This window comes from Clarias gariepinus, chromosome 19 (assembly GCF_024256425.1).
Source record: "Clarias gariepinus isolate MV-2021 ecotype Netherlands chromosome 19, CGAR_prim_01v2, whole genome shotgun sequence".
In the NCBI taxonomy this organism is placed as follows: Eukaryota; Metazoa; Chordata; class Actinopteri; order Siluriformes; family Clariidae; genus Clarias; species Clarias gariepinus.
Window position 1 is genome coordinate 18,987,103 of NC_071118.1, and position 16,293 is coordinate 19,003,395.

General features: G+C 41.3%; 1 non-coding gene across 1 annotated transcript; it reads right to left on the bottom strand.

Annotated features, from left to right (window-relative positions):
- Positions 1-11,057: 11,057 nt before the first annotated feature.
- LOC128508122 (U6atac minor spliceosomal RNA) lies at positions 11,058-11,185 on the bottom strand. The gene has a single exon (XR_008355881.1). It is a non-coding gene; the product is annotated as a U6atac minor spliceosomal RNA (small nuclear RNA).
- Positions 11,186-16,293: the final 5,108 nt, after the last annotated feature.

Sequence of the window (16,293 nt, forward strand, 5' to 3'; positions counted from 1 at the left end):
TGAGGGAATGTCCCACACAATGAAATGAAAATATTGTGGTAAAAAATCAAAAATAAATCACAATAATGCACGTATGAAACTTGACACCCCACACGCTTAAAGACTCTTCTCTTGAGCAGTCAAAGAACCAAAGCCAGAAAAAGCACATGATTAAAATGTTATACATTAAGTTGCATTTTAATGAGGAAAATAAGTATTTGATCCCCATATCATGACAAAACATACAACTCCTTGATGTGCTTATTCTTTAGCCACTCCTTAGTTGTCTTGGCAGTATGTTAGGGGTCATTTTCATGCTGTAAGACCCATCGACAACCCATTTTCAGGAGGTTCTCATCCAAAATTTTACAACACATGGCCTCATCCATTGGCCCCTCAGTGCAGCAAAGTCAATCTGTACCTTTAGCAGAGAAACAGCACCAAAGCATAATGTCTCCACTTCCATGCTTGACTGTAGGGACTGTGGTGTTCTTAGTGTCATACTTAGCATTTTTCTTCCTCCGAAAACAGAAAGTCAAGTTGATGACAAAGAGCTTAATTTTGCTCTCATCTGACCCCAGCAGTTTAACCCAATCTTTCTCTGTTCATTGGCAAACCTCAGGCGGGTCTGTACATGTGTCTTCTTGAGGAGAGGAAGCCTTACTGCGCTGAAGGATTTCAATCCATGCAGGCGTATTGTGTTACCAATGGTTTGTTTGGTGACTGTGCTCCCAACTGCCTTGAGATCATTCACAAGCTTCTCCCATGTAGTCCTGGGCTGGTCCCTCATTTTTCTAATGATTATTCTTATTTCATGAGGTGAAATCTTGCATATAGGGCCATTAATGGTTACTTTGTATTTCTGCCATTTGTAAATAATCGCTCCAGCAGTGGTCTCCTTTTCACCAAGCTTTTAGGTGATGGTCTTGTAGCCCATTCCAACCTTGGTCGAAAATCTTGTTCCTGACTTGCTTTGACAGCTTTTTAGTCTTGCCAATGGAAGTGAGGTTTGAATGGAAGATATAGATTTTGTGGACAGGTGGCTTTTATACACATACCACATTGTTGTTAGGAGCACCTTCTCAAATTAATATGTGTACCACAAAAGCACATAACTAGTCTGTGAGAGGCAGAATTATTCTTGGTTGGTAGGGGATCAAATACTTATTTCCCTCATTTAAATAAGTATTTGATCCCCTACCAACCAAGAATAATAATGTTTATATTTAAATGCAACTTAATTAAATAACATTTGTATCATGTGCTTTTTCTGGATTTTTGGTTGATATTCTGTCTCAATCCTTTACCATAAACCTATGATATGAATTAGAGACCCTTAATTTCTTTGTAAGTGGGCAAACTTACTTATTTCCCCCGCTGTACATACACATATATACAAACACACATCGTAGGTAATGATATTCCTGTCTGTGTTTTAGGAATATCAATATCATCTAGTTGAAACCGTTATATATATTTCCATCTCTGATCAGTTACAAGCTTGACTTGTCCTTGTAATCTTTGCAATCTTGTAACAATTTTCTTTAATGAGTAGCACTCTCAAGTACTCCTCTGACATTTTGACCTAGCTAGCCACAGGCTTAACCTGTGGTTCACATTTAAATACATCACATACCAAAACTATTCCTCTACATTCTGATATATTGTGTCATGGTGTCCATGGTCACTTGTAAATTGGATCAAACAGCAACAAACATAAATATCCATTCCACAAATTACAAAAGGTACAAGCAAATGTTTTTTTTTTCTTATGATTGGTTTCTGATCTTCATAGGCCTGTAAGCTTCACCCAGTAAACCCATGCATGTGTTTATATTTCCTTTCTTTAAGCAATCTTACTATTAAAAAGAATGTTTACCAATACATAATTTTAAATTTAACCCTATGATTTAGGACACATTTAAGTTTAAATAAATATCAAGTATATGACCCAGCTGAACTACACTGCTTTGACAGCCGCAACTAAATACTCAGTGCCATACTGTACCATAGCAGAGCTCTTTTGTGATACTAAAGACATGTTTAGATATACAATATCTAACACTGCCTGGCCAAAAAAGTTGCACACTCTAAGATTTAAATTTATGTAATGTGGTGGCCAATTCATGTTTAAAAATTATTCCTCATGCTCCTAGAAGCATTCTTTGTTAATTTAAAAAGTCCTGGAATATGCCTGTGACTATGCCATTAGAGAAGAAAAATTTCAAAGATGAGAGAACCTCATTTTTCAGTACATTTAGCCCTCTGAGGCTTGTACAGTTGGCACTTTGCATGCTGGATGCATTACTTCATATACTACCCCTCTTACCCTGACACGCACATCTCTCTAACATAGCACTAAATTAAATTGCTCTAAAGTCTAACCTTTATGCTACATAGCAAATTGAAGCTTTTTTTTTTTTTATTCCTCACTAACAAATGGTTTTCTTATGGTCACACAGCTGTGAGTTCTAATCACAATGTGTGCGTACGTAAATGCTCTTACTTTAACGTATCGCTATGGATTTTGCAGATTATTTTTTTATCATGTAACTTCACCAAATGTGTTTAATTAATCTCCATTCATGAAGTTGGCAATTAGCATCACTATCCTTCCAGGTTTTAATAATGTATTAAATTCTTAACCCAGTTCCAATCATTTTAAATCTCTTTAGTTGTTTTCTTTGCTTGATGCAGCCTAGTAATTTGACTTTTCTGCAATGGCGACTTTTTTGGTAGCAATAAAGGTGAAGCTTTAGAGGTTGTTTAAAAAGGAGGCAGAAAAACCTGTTAGTAAAAAATATTTCCTCCAATGACTAACTACATTATTGTACTGTAATAGAGGCGTTTGTGTGCCCCATTGATAATAAAGGTTATGCTGTAGGGGCAAATAGGCCCTAGTAGGGGTTCCAAGGCAAACTGGTTCTAGGTTAGGGGGCAGACTACTGTAAATGCAATTAGTATTTCAAAAGAATGCAAAATGCAAAAATAATGCAAATTAATTCATAAAAGAGTAGGAATCACCTGAAACCAGGGGAACCCAGGTCTAGGGGACCAAGACACTGACATTTGGCAAAAGCTTGGTGGTCAGGATCTTAACCAGGAGCTCTGGCTCAGCAGAAAGAGCTATATACAGTATGTCTGTCCTCCAGTGGGCCCACCACTAGGAGGAGTACCTGCAGAAAGTGTAATACGTTTCTGGCTCAATATAAATCAAAGGCAGAGTCCTGGGCAGATTAATACTAGTGATAGGAACAAGGAACATGAGCTGTCTGGTGGGAAAGTAGACAGAGCTTTACTGAAGATGAAGAGGTACACTACTGCTCAAAAGTTTGGGATCACTTGCAAATTTCTTTGTTTTTGTTCAGTGATTTATTTTCTAAATTCTGGGGATTTTAAAACTATAAAATACATATAGAATTAGGTAATTATGTAACAACAACAACAACGATCAGGTGTAATTTTAAGACACAGTGGTCAGCCCCTTGTAAGAACAGTATTGTCAAGTGCAATTGCAAAACCCATCAAATAGCTCATGGCTCTCATAAAGACATTCCCAGGAAGGCAAGACCAAAATTTACCTCTGCTGCAGAGAGAGAGAACGAAGAGAATTCATTAGAGTTACCAGCTTCAAAAATCACCAATTAACAGCACCTCGGATTAGAGCTGTTATAAAGGCGTTATACACACAACATTAGCTTAAAAACCAAACTTATGGAGAAGGCCTAGAGTCTCGATGAGAGATGAAGAGCAGGATTGCCCCCTGACGCATCCCAGCTCAGGGAGGTTGGAGACTTTGAACAAGAATGAGTAATGTTCCAGACCTCCATTCGACAAACTGAGCACCATTAATGAATCTGCTTAGACCTCATTCTAGCTAGTGCTAGCAAACCCTGTTGCTTTACCTACAGTCAATGAGGCCTTCACTTCACTGACAAACAGGGTCAGAGCAGATTCAATAATAGTAAACAAGCCCTGACTGGTATGAGCCTAGGGTGAATTTGTAAGACCTTGGGAAGTTTCAGGCGGATTGCCATTGGTTTGAGCACCTTGGAGACTGGAAATGTTCTCACAAAATGAGGGGCGAAATTTCCGGTGGGTGAATTTTAAAGGGAGATTGCATATAGATAGGCAGACCTTTTGACCAACATGGTATGGTGGTGTAGGATGCAGTTGGCGATTGGCCCATCTAAAATAATTTTTTTCAGTGTTTCAAGAGAGTAGTTCTGGCCAGGTATGATGGCAATAACAACGGTTAAGGAGTATGGCAGATAGGACAGAAGCCTCATGTTCCTGTGATGAAAACAGAGGAAGTTGATAGCCGTAAAAGGGGAAAAGACCTGTAGCTGAGTTTCAGAGTAAATTGTGGGCATATTCTACCCATGTCAGGTTCTTTGAACAGGATGATGGGTCAGAAGAAAAGAGAATGCAAAGCCCAGTTTTAATTTCCTGATTCATCTGCTCTATTTGACTACTGGTTTCTTGGTGGAAGAAATAGAAATCCCCAAGAGGCGACAGAAGTTCTTCCAGGACAGAGTGGTGAATTACGTTCCTTGGTCGGAAACCAATGTTATGTGGGAGACCGGTGGAAAATGTGTTAGGCTACAAGTTTCCTTTGCCGAATGTACATTGGAGAGAGGAACGAAGGGCAACAATTTAGAGAATCTGTCAACTGTGCTCAAGACCACAATGTTACCTTTAGACGGAGGTAGCCCAGTAACAAAGTCCATGGATATGTGGGACCAGGGTCATCAAGGTATGGGTTATGGTAGGAGAAATAATTCAGGGCTCAATGTAGGGTCTTTGTTTTGCGCGCAGGTGGGACAAGCCAAAATAATGTCATGCATCCTTTTTGAGCGTCAGCCCCCAGAATCATTGACGGACATCGGATAGTGTGTGTGAAGTACAGTACCAGCTTGGAATAAATCTTTAGAATTATGACACCAGAAAAGGACATGAGATTGCACAGGGTTGGGTACAAGAAGACAGTTTGGTGTGTGCTACTGTGAAATGGGGAGATCCTTCAGGCTTTAGAAACTTCTATATATCTAGATGGAGGGCACTCCACTGGATCCCGCTTTTCCACTGGAATGAACTGTCTGGAAAGTGTGTCTGGTTTCCTATTCTTAAACCCTGGGAAATGGGAGAGAGTAAAGTCAAGACCCCAAAAAAGAATGTCCATCGAGCTCATCTAGAATTCAGCTAGATGCATAAATAAGCTTCAGCTTGTCCAGAATGCAGCAGCGAGAGTCCTCACCAGAACCAGAAGATATGAGCACATCACCCCTATCTTATCTTCACTCCATTGGCTCCCTGTGAAATTTCGCATTGATTTTAAAATACTACTCTTGACATATAAAGCATTAAATGGTCTCGCGCCGCAGTACCTGAGCGAACTGCTAGTGTCTTACGATCCGCCACGCCTACTTCGATCAAAGGATGCAGGCTGCTTGTCAGTACCGCTTATTATGAAAAATACAGCTGGGGGCAGAGCTTTTTCTTACAAAGCCCCAAAGTTATGGAATAGTCTTCCAAATAGTGTTCGGGACTCAGACTCAGTCTCAGTGTTTAAGTCCAGGCTAAAAACCTATTTATTTAGCCAAGCATTTTTATAAATAGATTTGCCATAGGTAAAGGAGCAGATCTGGGGGACTCATGGGCGTAGAGTATTATGGTGAACTGGTATGTTTGGATGCTGTCTTCCTCACTCTCATTGATCACTCAGGTTTGCTGACGGTGAGGTGATTGTTTGCTTTACATGTCAGGAAGCCCTCATGTTTGTGTTTCCTTCTGGCTCTCCCTTTTAGTTATGCTGTCATAGTTAGTCCTGCCGGAGTCTCTGCTTGCACTCTACAGTTAATATACATTCACATTATACATTGTGTGACTGTGACCATACCTAACTGCCATCTCTCCTCTTCTTCTCTTTCCCCCCCTCTTTCTTTTTCCTCTCTCCTCCTGTCCCCCCCTTTCACTCTTTCTCTCTCTCTCTGTCGAGCTACACATGTCGTTCCTGAGCTGCCAGTGATCCAGACTCCCTCTGCCCTCCGGACCTGTCTGACCCATCCTGGTGCCCCGCTTCTGGCTGAAGATCTCGTCACATGGATGCCCCGTGTGTCTCTCTGGGATGCGTCTGGTGTCTGGGAATGATTCTCTCTACCTAGAAAATGGTTCTGGCCTTGACTGGTGTTGGCAACTGTTTCTCTGGGAACTTGACAGTTCGATAGTTCATGACTGGAACTTCTTACAAGTCTACCTGGGTCTTCAATAACTACGTGGACTCCATATTAACATCAATTAACATCAGCTATTATAGCTGAACTGCCTCCCACCCTACACACTGTATAAATGCAGATCATTTACTGCTTTCTGTTTCACCCAAATGAGGATGGGTTCCCTGTTGAGTCTGGTTCCTCTCAAGGTTTCTTCCTATTACCATCTCAGGGAGTTTTTCCTTGCCACTGTCGCCCTCGGCTTGCTCACCAGGGACAAACTGACCATTTTGATTCATACAAATTCACATTTCATACAAACTTAAATAATTCTTTTGACTATGTAAAGCTGCTTTGCGGCATTGAAAATTGCTAAAAGCGCTATACAAATAAATTGAAAAAATTCAACCTCGAGCCAGTGACACTATTCCTCCAGAGCAAGCTTTCCTGCCTGAAGTTCCCTCTCGACTACAATGTAATTGCGCTCAGCTAAGTTCAACCTACCCCTACCCCCACTCCAATGTCTGAGGTGTCGATCTTCACCACAACTGCTGGTTACAGGACTGAGGTTGGGGCCATTCCTTCACAGCCTTTATAAGTTTCGCGTTCATCTGCATGCTACTGGCTGAGAGTGTGAACCCCAAGAATGAGGTGGTTGAAGTAGGGAACTTCTCAGCTTTTACATACAGATGGTTCTGAAAAAAACTGTTTAATGGATCTGACCTGAGGGAGACATTGGAGGACAGAACTTATGCAGCCTAATGTACAAGAGACGATCATCATCTAGATACTGTAACGGGTTCGAAAAGTTAAGAAAAACCAGATTCCACCAAACACAGACAGTCTATTCAATTCAATTTCATTTGTATAGCGCTTTCTACAATTGAAATTGTCGCAAAAGTAGCTTTGCACAATCAAAAGAATTATTTAAGTTTGTGTGAAATGTGAATGTGTATGAATCAAAAAGATAAGATTTTTCCAGAGATGGTAATAGGTAAAAACCTTGAGAGGAACCAGACTCAACAGGGAACTCATGGCAGGCAGAGGCGGCGGAGCACACCTGCATGTAGCAACAGCATGTAGCAGGCAGTTTCCTTCTAGTCGTAGGCGAGTAGAAGTAGTATATTTATAGTGGCAAGTTGGTGCGTTAAAGGCCGTCTTCCACCTTACACCAGATATGCACTAGATGATAGGTCTTGCATAAGTCAAGCTTATGGAAGATGGTGGCATCTTGGAGCAGCTTGCTGACGACATTAGTGGGTAGCGTTTCCTAACTGCAATGGTGGAGAGATCCCAATAATCAAAACATGGGTAGAGAGACTTGTCCTCCTGCCCCTGCTGGGGAGGAAGAATATTGGATCTGACCTGAAGCAAGTGACTTCAGAATGTATTACTTCATGCCAATTCTTTCTGGTGCAAAAAAGTGGTAAAGTCACCCACAAGGAGGTGTTGTTTCTGGGAGGAAAGCTATTCCGCAGTTATACAGTCTGTGGGGTGGAAGCGTGGCTGCATTGGACTTGCTGAACACCTGGTTTAAATCTCTATAACAGGATGGGACAGGGTTGAGATCAGGGTCAACAAACGGGTTTAGTCTTATGAGATATACAGTGAAGTATATGGCTATCCAGTGCACAGACCATCACTGTGGGGTAAAGTGGGTCAAACTCCATTACAAGTTAATCTTTATGTATGAACTTAGAATTGGCTCCTGAAACTACAATAGCTGCATGAATAAATGTCACCGACTTGGATTCCCAACACTAGACAGGCATAAACCATTGAATTTCTGTCTCTCCTTTTCCTTTAATATAACCGGAGTGCTTATAATTTTTGCTTTACTCTTGTAGACCTTGTTGAGTGAGAGAATTTTTTTTTTCCGAAATCAGAAATACTGCCATTTGTAGCCTCTGACGAGTCAAATGAAAACCTTAATTTGATTCAATTTTAAGTTGCATTTTTAAGGTTTAAATTTACTTTACTCACATATAAATGTTTGAAGAATGTTCTGCCTAATACAAATTTTTTTAAAGCAACAAAGAAGTACCGCTAGTCTATTCAGGCTAATTGTTTTTGGCATCAAGAGAAATATCTACAGAGGTAGAAATATCATCAGACATGCATCCATCTCTCAGAGCACAAGGCGGTCAACACAGTGTTAACTGAACACTTAATATTAATTTAAAGCTCTCCGATTATGAATAAATCCAAAGGGGTTTAGAAAGAGTACATCAGAAGCAGTATTTGCTTTGAGGATGCTAATGGAGAAGTACAGAGAAGGTAATAAAGAGTTGCATTGTGTCTTTGTAGATTTAGAGAAAGCGTACGACAGGGTAGAGAGAGGATTGTGGTGTTGTATGAGGAAGTCTGAAGTGGCAGAGAAGTATGTTAGAGTGGTGCAGGACATGTATGAGAGCTGTAAGACAGTGGTGAGATGTGCTGTAGGTGTGACAGAAGAGTTCAAGGTGGAGGTGGGTCTGCATCAAGGATCTTTAGTGATGGACAGGTTGACAGATGAGGTTACACAGGAGTCTCCATGGACTATGATGTTTGCAGATGACATTGTGCTTTGTAGCGAAAGCAGGGAACAGGTCGAGGAAAATTTGGAGAGGTGGAGGTACGCTCTGGAAAGCAGAGGAATGAAGGTTAGCCGCAGCAAGACAGAATACATGTGTGTGAATGAGAGGAACCCAAGAGGAACGGTGAGGCTTCAGGGAGCAGAGGTAAAGAATGTGCAGGACTTTAAGTACTTAGGGTCAATGGTCCAGAGCAATGGAGAGTGTGGAATGGAGGTGAAGAGGCGGGTAGAGGCAGGTTGAAATGGGCGGAGAAAAGTGTCAGGTGTGTTGTGCGATAAAAGAGTATCAGCGAGAATGAAAGGAAAGGTGTACAGGACAGTGGTGAGACCAGCGATGCTCTAAGGCTTAGAGACAGTGGCACTGAAGAAAAGACAGGAGGCAGAGTTGGAGGTAGCAGACCTGAAGATGTTGAGGTTCTCCTTGGGAGTGACAAGGATGGATAGGATCAAGAATGAGTTCATCAGAGGGACAACCCATGTTAGATGTTTTGGAGATAAAGTCAGTGAGGCCAGATTGAGGTGGTTTGGACGTGTTTAGAGAAGAGATGGTGAATATATCGGTAGAAGGATGCTGAGGTTGGAACTGCCAGGCAGGAGGTCTAGAGGAAGACCAAAGAGGCAATTTATGGATGCAGTGAGAGAGGACATGAAGTTAGTTGGTGAGAGAAGAGGAGGATAGGATTAGATGGAGGCAGATGATTCGCTGTGGCGACCCCTAAGAGGGAACAGCTGAAAGACAAAGAAGAAGAAGAAGGACTATTACTTCATTGCTTTATCCAACCTGTCTCCTTGTTTGCTAGTTCATGTAACAGGGATATCCTACCAGCAAAGATAATGTTGTTTTCTCTCAAGATGTCTTTGATGATGTTTTATGTACAGTACCTGCTTTTAAAAAGTCTTCCAGATGCCTTCTATTCTAGTACTGCCCTCCCTGATTTGGTAACTATTTTTGCAGATAGACCTGCATCGACGTTTCCTCCCCTGCCAGGGAAGTTCATTCAAAAGAAGAGCACTTTCAGGTGGCTATAATAAGTCTGTAAAATAAGTCTGTAGCCCTCATTTTGTCCTCCTCTTCCAATTCCCAGCTGCTGGTTATTGGAATGGCTTTACTGGAGTTGTGAAACTCCAGGGTCCACTGTTTTATCATAGTTACTGTTAGTTTTTTAAAATGTGTGTGAATAAATGTTAGTGTGCGGGGTGCCCTGCGAAGGACCCTAGGATAGGATCAACTGCAATCTTAAGCAAAATAAAATTATAATAACATTCTGTAATATTTTACACAAGAGTGATTGCTTTAAAAAAAAATTGGGCAAGCAACCAGAACTGTTTAAGGAATGAGCAATCAGAGTTAGTTAGAGTTGGATTCTATACTAGGCTTAATCAAACAGTTAATAGTTGGATTTGTGGTAATAATTTAGTAATAAAAAGTATCGTTCGAGGAAAATGTATTAGTTTGTGGTAACTGACAAACATAAAAGCAGCCCTTCAATAACGAGGAGGGTTGAATGTTATTGCTGTACAGTGATGTATGGAGGATGCTTAAAGCATGATGAATTTTAATAGGTTTACTTGTGTGCGTGTGTGCGTGCGCGCGCGAGAGAGAGGGCGGGGATTGACTCATAACATGGTTACTCCAGGAAACCGCAAGATATTAATTCATGTTTTTGGTGCTCTGCCGCCATCTAGGGTCAGTTAAGCAGCAAGCAGCATTATAACATTGCAAATACCATATTCAGCTTTTTGCTAATTAATAACCAACTTTGTCACTGGAAAGTTCACACAGACATTACTGTAAGATGTTACACACAGATAGTAGTTTAGATAATGTCTAGGTAAGATAAAATTGTGTATCAGCTAATTCAAAGTGGCAACTACCGTGTTATTTTAATTAATATGTTAAATACTAACTTGTTAATGCTAAATTAACTTAAATTTTTTACCACGGTCCAAAATCAAGCGTTATAAATCAGCTGTAACTAAGCCACTTGCTTGATAGCTGACATTATCCTGCGTTTTATTTAAAGCAGTGCCCGAAGTATAAGTAGCAAATGAGGTACTATGGAAGTGTAAAAGAGTTAACAGGTAAACATTAGTCAACATGCACCTTTACAACTTTATTCATTCATTTGCTGTTATATTGAGTAATGTTCGGTATTGCAATGGCAAAAAGCGTCGTGTATTTGTGTATGTTGTAGAAATATTCCCAGCGACAGCACATTCTCTGTTTTTGACTTCCAACTTTATAAATGAAATACGTCAAAACAAACACAAAAAAACACGCAGAAAGAAAAAAAAAAACTTGGTTAGAGATGCCACGAAGTAGGTGGCAGTGCCTTAACCATATATGTGTTGCAGGCCACTAGGACCTCTTCCATCCTTGTCAAGGGGAGTGCTAACCTTCTCTCCTTTCATACAACACACCCCTCACGTTTCGTGCCTCAGTATATAGCGGGTGTAATCAGAATGACTGTTTGACTGACGGTAAGTTATTCTAGAAAACAGAAGGCGTTTTTTTTCTACCAAGCCATAGAAAACACACACGCGCACACATAAAAGCTTCTTTAATAAATGAATTATGTGCCATATATAACAAGAACGTAGTTTTTTTTTTCTATAGAAAAGATCTATTCCTGCACCGCAATGCATTACTAATTTGCATAGAAACGCGTCCAAACCAATCATATTACGAAACTACCTGACGTTGCCGGATGATTCCGGAAGTAAATCTGTCCGTCTTCCATGGTTGCCAGTTCCGTTTATAATACCGAATAATTTTTTAAGCGTCTTCCTTTTCTTTGAAGTCGCTTAAAAATATAACCAGGAAAATCTGATAATCGACTTCATTTTTGTACATCTCATTTTTCTCAAATACATTTTTGACGCTGTCTACACAGCCTCGCATTAATCCGCACCGCAATTCCCTCCCACACACCCCTTGTGGACATGCACAGAGACCATAGAGATTCTGCCCTCCAGAGTTGTTATGGTTCTGCAGCCCCGCCCCCACAAGAAAAATCATGCCGTTGACTGTGTTAAGCTAGGTTACTTCATTATTACTCAAGAATACCGCCAACAAAGATGTTCGCGTATGGAAAAATATAACAAAGTTTGGGAAAAGGAAAAAGCGATTTTTTAAAAGTATATATATATTTTTTTTTTTTTTTTTTTTAATAATATAGGCTAGTAATAAATTTTTTATTCTTCTTTGTCTTACGGCTGTTCCCTTTCAGGGGTCGCCACAGCCAATCATCTGCCTCCATCTAACCCTATCCCCTGCATCCTCTTCTCTCACACCAACTAACTTCATGTCCTCTCTCACTGCATCCATAAATGTCCTCTTTGGTCTTCCTCTAGACCTCCTGCCTGGCAGTTCCAACCTCAGCATCCTTCTACCGATATATTCACCATCTCTCCTCTGAACACGTCCAAACCACCTCAATCTGGCCTCTCTGACTTTATCTCCAAAACATCTAACATGGGTTGTCCCTCTGATGAACTCATTCTTGATCCTATCCATCCTTGTCACTCCCAAAGAGAACCTCAACATCTTCAGCTCTGCTACCTCCAACTCTGCCTCCTGTCTTTTCTTCAGTGCCACTGTCTCTAAGCCGTAGAGCATCGCTAGTCTCACCACTGTCCTGTACACCTTTCCTTTCATTCTCGCTGATACTCTTTTATCCCACAACACACCTGACACTTTTCTCCACCAATTCCAACCTGCCTGTACCCGCCTCTTCACCTCCTTTGAACACTCTCCGTTGCTCTGGACCGTTGACCCTAAGTACTTAGTAGTACTAAGTCCTGCACCTTCTTTACCTCTGCTCCCTGAAGCCTCACAGTTCCTCTTGGGTTCCTCTCATTCACACATGTATTCCGTCTTACTGCGGCTAACCTTCATTCCTCTGCTTTCCAGAGCGTACCTCCACCTCTCCAAATTTTCTTCTACCTGTTCCCTGCTCTCGCTACAAAGCACAATATCATCTGCAAGCATCATAGTCCATGGAGACTCCTGTCTAACCTCATCTGTCAACCTGTCCATCACCAGAGCAAACAAAAAGGGGCTCAGAGCTGATCCTTGATGCAGACCCACCTCCACCTTGAAGTCTTCTGTCACATCTACAGCACATCTCACCACTGTCTTACAGCTCTCATACATATCCTGCACCACTCTAACATACTTTTCTGTCACTTCAGACTTCCTCATACTGTACAACACCACAGCTCCTCTTTTGGAACCCTGTCGTACGCCTTCTCTAAATCTACAAAGACACAATGCAACTCTTTATTACTTTCTCTGTACTTCTCCACCAGCATCCTCAAAGCAAATACTGCATCTGATGTACTCTTTCTAGGCATGAAACCATATTGCTGCTCACAAATGCTCACCTCTGCCCTTAACCTACTGTAGCTTCCACTACTCTTTCCCACAGCTTCATTGTATGGCTCATTAGCTTTATACCTCTATAATTGCCACAGCTCTGCACATCCCCCTTGTTCTTAAAAATCGGCACCAATACACTTCTCCTCCATTCCTCTGGAATCCTCTCACTCTCCAAGATCTTGTTAAACAAACTAGTTAGAAACTCTACTGCCACCTCTCCTAAGTACTTCCAAACCTCCACAGGTATGCCATCAGGACCAACAGCCTTTCCACCCTTCATCCTCTTCAACGCCCTTCTCACCTCACTTCTACTAATATTTGCTACTTCCTGTTCCACAACAGTCACCCCTTCTACTCTTTGTTCTCTTTCGTTTTCCTCATTCATCAACTCCTTAAAGTACTCCTTCCATCTTTCCATTACCCTCCTGGCATCTGTCAGTACATTTCCATCTCTATGTTTAATCACTCTAGTCTGCTGCACATCCTTCCCATCTCTATCTTTCTGCCTCGCCAACCTGTACAGATCCACCTCACCCTCCTTACTATCCAATCTAGCATACAAGTCCTTATATGCTCTTTGTTTGGCTTTTGCCACCTCTGCCTTCACCTCACGCTTCATTTCCCTGTACTCCTGTCTACTCTCTTCAGTCCTCTCAGAGAGCACTTCTTCTTAGCTAGCCTCTTTCCCTGTATACAGTATATCCACCTTCCTTCTCTGCATCATATCAACCAACTCTCTTGCCTTCCCTGTCATAGTCCCAACATTTAAAGTCCCTACTATCACTCCTAAAACTGACTTTCCTTTCCTCTCTCTCAAAGGCTGCTTTCAAACATGCCTTCCTCCTCTCCTTTTTCGACCAACAGTAGCCCAATTTCCACCGGCACCCTGTAGGTCAACAGCACCGGTGGCGGTCGTTGTTAAACCGGGCCGCGACCGATCTGGAATGTAAATTATATTTGTGATCGCATCATTGATTTGGCAACCCTCTGCATTTATCCAGACTTGGGACTGGCACAAGAAGACACTGGATTGCGCCCCCCCGTGGTTGCATTTAGTAATACATTGGGTAATACATTTAGTAATAATTTTTTTGCAGGTGGCAAAAACAAGCACAACGTCCGCATATACTAATTTATACCTAATATTTGCTTACATGGTCCTGTTACCTACTCCTGCCTTGTCCTTTTCCATATCGCATTCTGCTAGTTTGTGATAGAAGTGCCTGCCATTCAGAAAGAAAAAAAAAAAACGTTGTTGCAATTTGGTGGGGTACAAGGATATTTACAGAAACATCCATGCCTGCCTAAAACATAAAAAATAAGGTTGTTAAATTTTTCTATTATTATCACCTAAAAACACTGTGAATTCCTTCTTAGTTGTGGTAGACTTTTTTTTTTAGAGAGAACCTTAACTTTTAATCTTTTATTTAAAGTTTGAATCTTTTATTTAATTGCTGAGACCACAAAGTTGGTGAAAAAAAACATTCCCTGGCTGGAGGCAAGTCACTTTTACCTAAAAAGCAGAAACCCTGGGTTTAGCCTCAGATACAGAAGTATTTCTTCAAAAAACAGTTAGCACATTCTTTGCCTCAATTTATAAAGTCTTATTTGTAGACTAAATAAAAGAAATTGGAATAAATATTTTATTGCAACAGTCTCTTCTGTTCCAACCACACAGCATTCAATATTAGAAGTATACTACACCGACGTGATCATGTCTCTTTATCTGCACCTGCGTTACGTTTTTAACGCTTGAATGATTCATAGACGGTGGCATGGTGGCTTGATGGTTAATGCTGTTGCCGATTTCCTGCCAGGTTCAATTCCTGCCTTTGTGTGCATGGCATGGAGTTTGCATGTTCTCCCAGTGCTTGGTGGGTTTCCTCCAGTTTCCTCCCACAGTCCAAAGACATGCAAATTAGGGTATGTTAGGGAATGAGTGTGTGTACAGTATGTGTGTGCCCTGTGGTGGATTGGCAGGGCACATGCCCTAAGTCTCCTGAGATAAGCTCCAGGCACCCCGCAACCCTGTATACGGGATAAAGCCAAATAGTAAGTGATTCAACATTCCTCTGAGACTGGTCAGGTACAGGGCTGGACTGAAAATGAGAGTAAGAAAAGTTCTTTAGAAAGCCTGGAGAACTATTCCTACATTAAAAGACAAGAAAGTATTTTGTTGAAGACATGAGGGATGGCTTAATATACACCATACTAATATGGTATTTGACCCCCTTTCGCCTTCAGAACTGCCTTAATTCTACATGGCATTGATTCAACAAGGTGCTGAAAGCATTCTTTAGAAATGTTGCATGCCCATATTGATAGGATAGCATCTTGCAGTTGATGGAGATTTGTGGGATGCACATCCAGGGCACGAAGTTCCCATTCCACCACATCCCAAAGATGCTCTATTGGGTTAAGATCTGGTGATTGTATGTGTGATTGACTATGTAAAGCTGCTTTGCGGCAATGAAAATTGCTAAAAGCGCTATACAAATAAAATTGAATTGAATTGAATTGAATTGATTGTGCTTGCCATTTCAGTAAAGTGAACTCATTGTCATGTTCAAGAAACCAATTTGAAATTATTCGAGCTTTGTGACATGGTGCATTATTCTGCTGGAAGTAGCCATCAGAGGATGGGTACATAGTGGTCATAAAGGGATGGACATGGTCAGAAACAATGCTTGTTGCAAAGCCTGTGGCATTTAAACGACGCCCAATTGGCACTAAGGGGCACTTAGTGTGCCAAGAAAACATCCCCCACACCATTAGACCACCAGCAGCAGTCTGCACAGTGGTAACAAGGCATGATGGATCTATGTCCCCCTTCTGTTTACGCCAAATTCTGACTACCATTTAAATTTCTCAACAGAAATCGAGACTCATCAGACCAGGCAACATTTTTCCAGTCTTCAACTGTCCAATTTTGGTGAGCTCGTGCAAATTGTAGCCTCTTTTTCCTATTTCTAGTGAAGATGAGTGGTACCCGGTGGGGTCTTCTGCTGTTGTAGCCCATCTGCCTCAAGGTTGTGCGTGTTGTGGCTTCACAAATGCTTTGCTGCATACCTCGGTTGTAACAAGTGGTTATTTCAGTCAAAGTTGCTCTTCTATCAGCTTAAATCAGTCGGCCCATTCTCCTCTGG